Raw genomic sequence first — 7,440 nt, 5'->3', positions numbered from 1 at the left:
AAGAAAGAATAAGAATGACTGAGATAAGCACGGGTTCGGTATTTTGGAACTCAGCAATACAACAAAGGAGCCTTATACAAGAACACAGTTTTTGGGAAATCAAAAGTGGAACCACAACGAGATTCTGGGAGGATTCATGGCAACAATTACCTAGGCTAAGGGATATTTTACAAGATCATCAAATTCCAGAACGAGAAATGATACCACAGGACACAGTCAGAATGTTCTGGAAAATAGATACCAATCAAGAGCATAGGCAATGGCAAGATGCAGCTCATTTTTTAACCAACTGCCCTGAGCAAACGAAACATTACCTCAATGCAGAACTTCAAAAGAGACAAGTCACAACCTCAGAGGGTATGGACATCCTCAGGTGGGGATATGAAGAGAAAGGAATCTTCACTGCAAAGGAAGCATACAAAATCATTATCCAAGATCGGCTCAACAAAGATAAAATCTGGGAAGTCATCTGGCACTCAGCTAACTGGCCGAAAGTTTCTACATTCTTATGGCTTCTCTGTCACAACCGAATCCTAACCTGGGATAATCTCAGGAAAAGAGGCTTCTTAGGACCATCAATATGCCTAATGTGCATGAAGGAGGAGGAAACTGCTATAAATTTGATGCAGACTTGCCAAATCGGAAGAAAACTCTGGGAGAAGGCAGCATTTCGATGCCAAAAAGAAGGCAGAGTTCAGGGAGACATTAAAGCGACTATGTGCAAATGGGAACAACCGCCTTATCAAAGCAACTTACTCAATTCTCTCTGGCATCTAATACCAGGACTTTTAATGTGGAATATATGGAAAGAGCGCAATAGTAGAATTTTCAAAAATAAATCTTTGCCTCTAGAGCAAATATGGACTAAAATTCAGCAAAACCTAGTGGAAACTCTTTCAATCAGAGAATGGCATGCAGAAGACTTCCCTACTACACCTCAGGAAAAATCAATATGGGATAACTGGGGGATTCAGATAAATCAAATAGTAGCAGGGATAAAGAATAGTGCAATGCAGGGTTCAGAGCCAAATACTTGGGTCCCGCCTCCCATAAACATGTTCCAGCTCAACTTTGATGGCGCTTCTAAGGGAAATCCAGGCAAGGCCGGATATGGAGGAGTCATCAGGGATCACATGGGCATTCCTCAATGTATTTATCTGGGATCAATAGGTTGGGACACAAATAACTCAGCGGAATTGGAGGGTCTATGGAGAGGTCTGAAATTAGCTCAAAAAAATGGTTTCTTCCCTCTCATTGTCGAAGGGGATTCACAAATCATAATCAGAATGCTCATTAAAATGCTGCACGGTTCTCCTGCTCACAAAGTAAGCAAAATTTGGCGAATGGCTCAAAGGTTAGAGCTAATCTACACTTGGACGGTTCAGCATCAAGCAATCTCCTGCAAACACATCAGGAGGGAAGGCAATAAGCTTGCCGACCTTCTTGCCAATCTTGGAGTGGAAGCCAAAAACAGTCATTTTGAAGGTCCTATATCTAACCTTCATGCAGAGGATCAGAGAGTCAAAATTCAGGAGATTGTCCTCAGTGACATAGCTCAGTTAAAAAGAACCCACCCGGATGCGGGTGCTCTTTCCAGATAACAATGCAATACATCACCGAAACAACAGCTGGCTGATTTGCTGGCAGTCGGGCGCGCTGCAAGGTACAGGGGGTTGATAGCATTTATACGCTCAAGGCATTCACATTTACTATGGAGCTATCTCGAAACCAGTTATACTTCACCTCACGCATGGTAACAATGAAGGCGCATGGGCTCTGGGTACTGTTATCAAGTCATGGCATTAATGCCCCTTGGCTCTATAATACAATGCCGCTCCCGTCTTGCCGCAGTATGCTGTATGTCTGGTGCGGAAGGCTCCAGGAGTTTCATAGATTTCCCTCCCTGTTACGCCACTGGAGTTCTTTCTGCCTACATAAGCTCTCTGTGCCCGCAATCATAATGCGCAGGCGCGGCATTCCTCGGCGAGGCAGCAACTATGGCAATAGAGGAGGTCGACCATATCCGGCTCCCTCGTCTGTTAATCCGATTTCTGCAATTCCGCCTTCTCCTCTGTCGCTGGAAGCCGAGGGGGCTCGTCCAAACAGCTCGCTTCAGACTTCTAGTTTTTCATTCCAGAGTGAGGTAAAAAGGCCTATCATTACTATCAATTTTACTGTTTCGGTGGTAGAAGAGGAAAGGAATTCCTCCAGTTCGGCTCCCTCTAACAACGACCCCTCTCAAGATGGCAGCATCCTGCTTGGGGATCTGTTAGGGCATGTGTATCGTGCGGATCGTCAGCATGAAGAACCTCCGGTTTCTGAACAAATTCAGCCACCGCATTTCGCCAAGGAGAATGCCTTGGTTCAGGATCAGAACCCAAATTCGACTCCAGTGTGGATAGAGGGACCTTCTGGTGGTCCTTCTCATGGATACACTCGAATCCTGCACCTCGTAAATCATCCCAACGGCGAGCCAGTGCTAGACGAAGAAGGTGGTGTAACCTAGTTAGCATCGCCCAGTCCAGAAAGGGAGAAAGTGCCTTCATCCCCAAATCATGCTGGTTCAGATCAGTAATCTCTGGCTGTGTGGCCATCCTGCTCTCATGTTTTGTATTTTTGTTTTCAAAGTCTGGGATAGGAAGTTAAATGCTAAATACTGGCATACCCAGTCATCTGTTTTTGTCCACTTCAGAGACTTTTTGGTTTTAGTTGTCAATATAGGTCCAGAATTCCACAGGTATGCTATATCTAGTATACAGGACCTCAATGTAATCGTGACTGATGTGCTATATGGTAAAAACCATGATTTTCCAGCTGAGGACTGGCTGAGGCCTCCTCTCGAAATGTAACCTCTCTGTACATATTTTTTTATTTTCTTAATAGATTTAGCCTTTACCGAGAAAAAAAATTAATTTTAAAAGTATCATAAATAAATATTTTGATGTTTATAATAAATTAATAATTATCTAATTAAATGTTATAATTAGAATTAAAATTAATAAATTAAATAAACTAAATTTAAAATTAAAACACTATATTATGGAGAAAGCTTCAAAAAAAATACCAATGTTATAATGATTTGAATTAGTGACCGAAAAATAAATAAAATGTTCTTATTTAAAATAAGTTTATTCAAAAGAAGAAGAGGAGGAATAAATTACCCTTTTACTTCACCTTGATTTTTAATTTATTTAAATATATTAAAAAAATTAATTAATAACCAAATTAATTTTTTTTAATAAAATGTTATGGAACCTTTTACTAACCTTGATTAACTTTGAACTTAAATAATTAAATTAATTAAATAAATTAATTATCAATAAAATTTATAAATGAAATAGTATAAGATTCAAATATATAATATGTTATAATATATAAATTATTTAATATATAAATTATTGAATTTTTAAAAATAAAAATGAAATAGTAAAAGATTCTATTATTTAATATATTATATAAATTATTGAATTATTTATTACAAATATAATGAGTTATTTTGACTTTATATTATATTATTATTGATCCTCAATTAACATTAGAATATTATTATATAATTTAGTTGTTTTTATAGCTGTTAATGGTCACACCTAGCCGTTTGGAAGAGCTGCTCTTCCTATTTAACTCGCAGCTATGATCTGACTCATCAACTTGTCCTGACGATGAACCACACTAGTTGGTGCTATGATCTGACTCATCAACTTGTCCTGACGATGAACCACACTAGTTGGTTCGAAACACGTAGACAAAGGTTTTATACATGTAATTTACGTTGAAACTCTTCTTAAAAATAAGTTTATTCAATTATATTTTATGATTTATCTGTCTCCTATTTACTTTTTAATTATCATTTAATTCAATTTATTTAAATTTTAAAAAGAACAATCAAAATTATTATTTTAAAATATTTTGATCATATTCATTTTTGGATTGAATTATATTTTATGATTTATCTTTGTCTCCTATTTACGTTTAAATTATCATTTAATTTAATTTCTTTAAATTTTAAAAAGAACAATTAGAACTGTTAGATTTTAAGCTTCTGTGGTAGTTTTTTGCAGTGGCATGATCCGGATTATCCAGAGTTTCGTGTTCATTCTGTCGACGTTTCAAACCCCAAAGTGGGTCCATCATCAGGACAATTAGATAGAATATGAATGAAAGCTAATTGAGAGAAGAGTCTTTCGACCTGGGTATAAATAAACCTAGAACCCTAATTCTTATAAAGAAGCCGACATTTATATATATGATTTTATTTTTTATTTTTTATTTTTATTTTTATGATAGTTTTATAAAAAAATTATTTAATTATTTATTTAGTTTTACTTTTTCCCTAGAGCCTAAAAATATATTTTTAATTGCTATACTTAATTCATAAATAATTTTAATTTATAGTTCTTCCTATTGTTTTTATTTAATTAATTAATTTAAATTTTATTTGATTAATTAATTCTATAATTCTATTTTATTTATTGTTATTCACCATTTTTCATTGTTAATCCTATTTAGCCCCAATTTTCTAATTAATCAATCAATTAATTAATTAATTAATTTTTAACCTTTATTTTATTTATTTATTTATTAATCAAATGTTAATCTTTGGTTATTATTAATTATTTTAGTTAATTTTATTTTTAATTGATATAATTAAATAATTAAATTAAATTAAATTAATTAATTTTGATTTAATTAATCTAATTAAATTTAATTAAAATTAATCAAGTAATTAATTTATAATTCTCTCTATAGTTATATTTTTATTTAATTAATTAATTAATTAATTAATTAATTTTTTATCCATAATTCTTCTTTATTTAATTTAGTATTGTTATTTATCATTTTTCATTGAATAACCTATTAAGCCTTAATTGTCTAATTAATCAATTAATTAATTAATTAATTAATGTATAATATTTATTTTATTTATTAATGAAATGTTAATTTTGGTTATTATTAATTATTTGAGTAATTTTTATTTTTATTATTATTATTATTATTATTATTAAGAATTAATTAAAATTAATTGAATTAATATAATTAATTAAATTAAAATTAAATTAAATTAAATTAAAAAATTAATTTTGTTTTAATTAATCTAATTAAATTTAATTAAATTATTTATTTTTATTTAAAAATTTTTATTAATTAATTTTATTAATATTTTATTAATATTAATATGAAAACCCTTGTTACTATGCTTCCAAAGGCCTGGAGGGGTTTATTTGTCTGATTAGGGGAAGCCAATTTCCACTGATTTCACTCCCATTGTCCCTGTTGAGGCTCTAAGGAAATTTCATAATTTCGATGGCCTCTCTGATTTTTCTTTTATGATAATCATCCTCTCTTGCAATTATCTTAGCGTCCTCCAAACACACACGATGTTTGGTTTTGGACGACTGTTTTGCAAGGGCTGATGTACGGGATCTCTCATTCTTTATATCAGCCGCGTGCTCTTTTAGTCTTATTTTCAGAGACCAACCTGTTTCTCCAATATAACTCTTGCCACAAGAGCAATCAATCTTGTACACACCCTTGAGTTGTTGACGATCAATGTTATCCTTTACTCACCTCATCATTTGCCTTATAGTTCCACATGTTGTAAATTGAGTGTTTATGTTATTCTTCCTTAAAAATTTTGCAATCTTATCTGTAATCCCTTGGATGAATGGAAGGTAAACTTTTCCATAATTCTCTTTCTTGTCTTCAGGAGGACGCTTAGAGAGGACCTTATCCTGAGCTCTTCTTATAGCTTTCTTGATACTCCACTCTTTGTATCCAAGGTTTTTGAAGACAGAGGTTAAGTGTTCAATCTCTTCTTTTAGGTGATCAGGATCAGAGATCCTGAAAGCCCTAACAGCTAGAGTGTTTAAGACGCCAGATTTTTGGGAAGGATGATGGTAAGAGTCAGCATGAAGATAGCTATCAGTATGAGTTTTCTTTCTATAGACCTGGTGTCCCAAAGTACCATCCTCTTTTCTACTGATCAGAACATCTAGAAAGGGGATCTTACCGTTCTCTTCAAGCTCCATAGTAAATTTGATTTCGGAAGATATAGAGTTAAGATGATTGAAAAACTTCGCCAGTTCTGCCTTACCATGAGTCCAATTCAGGTTAGTGTCATCAACAAATCTTTTCCACCAAGTTGGCTTCAAGGGGTATGAGTCAAGGGCTTTTCTTTCAAAGTACTCCATGTATACGTTGGCGACAATAGGTGAGAGTGGGGAACCCATGGCGACTCCAGATATTTGTTCATAATAGTGATCTTGAAAACTGAAAAAAGTGGACCGTAAACAAATTTCTGCAAGCTTTGCTATTTCAGGATCGGTGGCCATCTTTATAACATGAACAACTTCATCTAGAGGAATCTTTGTAAACAAAGAAACCACATCGAAACTTACTAGAATATCATCTTTATCCACCATTTTATTCTTAATAAGCCTTACAAAATCGTTTGAGTATTTTATGAAAGAGTTTGTGTTACCAACCAGAGGTTTTAGGATCTTAGCTACATACTTAGCTAATTCATAGGTACGGGAACCAATGGTGTTAACAATTTGTCTAAGAGGGACCCCTTCCTTATGGATTTTTGGTAATCTATAGATTCTAGGAATAACCTCACAGGAGGGAATCAGCTTCTTTTTTATTTTATCTTCCAGGTTAGTTTCCATGATGGCTTTCTTGACTTGTTTTATCACCTTGGGAGTAGGGTTGGAGTTGACTCTTCTATAACTCCCACAATTTAAATGTTCATTAATTTTATGAATGTAATCTTCCTTATTTAACACAACGGTGGCCTATCCTTTATCAGCTTTAAGAACAACTATCTTATCATTATTTCGAAGAGATCTAAGAGCCTCTCGCCCCTCTTTATTCAGGTTACTCTTTGGGCATTTAGACTTCAACATAGCTAGGGAACATTCCTGTCTTAATATCTCTTTATTGTTTGATGAAAGGCTTTGAGTCACATTCTCAATGTTGCATATGATGCTTTCAAATGGAATGTTCTTAGGAGAGACCGCAAATCCCAATCCTTTGCCAAGGATATTGATTTCTTCAGAAGTGAGCATTATGGATGAGAGATTAACGACTCTCTTATCATGATTATCTGGAACATTGGGGTTCCCAATAGACCTACCATTGTCGGAATTATTAGATTCTGCCCTAAATTGATTATCACCTGTAGCATTATCATTTTCAATAATTCTACAACCTGCATTAGTTTCAACATCTAAATTCTTACCTTCTATGCTGCTTCTGTCCTTATATATATTATAATGTGCTGTAGAATTTCCATTCTCCATGATTCTTCCAGCATCAATGTTCTTGATTTCAACATCCTTAATAGTTTCAACCCTGCTAATAACAGATTCAATTCCATCCTTATTTATGCTTACACCTGTTTTATTAAAATTATTGTTGCAACCTGATGTGATAGCGTTGTTC

Source organism: Pinus tabuliformis, chromosome 2_1 (genome assembly GCF_031772625.1).
Source record: "Pinus tabuliformis cultivar Carrire ecotype Pingquan chromosome 2_1, CPIR1, whole genome shotgun sequence".
In the NCBI taxonomy this organism is placed as follows: domain Eukaryota; kingdom Viridiplantae; phylum Streptophyta; class Pinopsida; order Pinales; family Pinaceae; genus Pinus; species Pinus tabuliformis.
Note: the sequence above shows the minus strand (reverse complement) of the source record.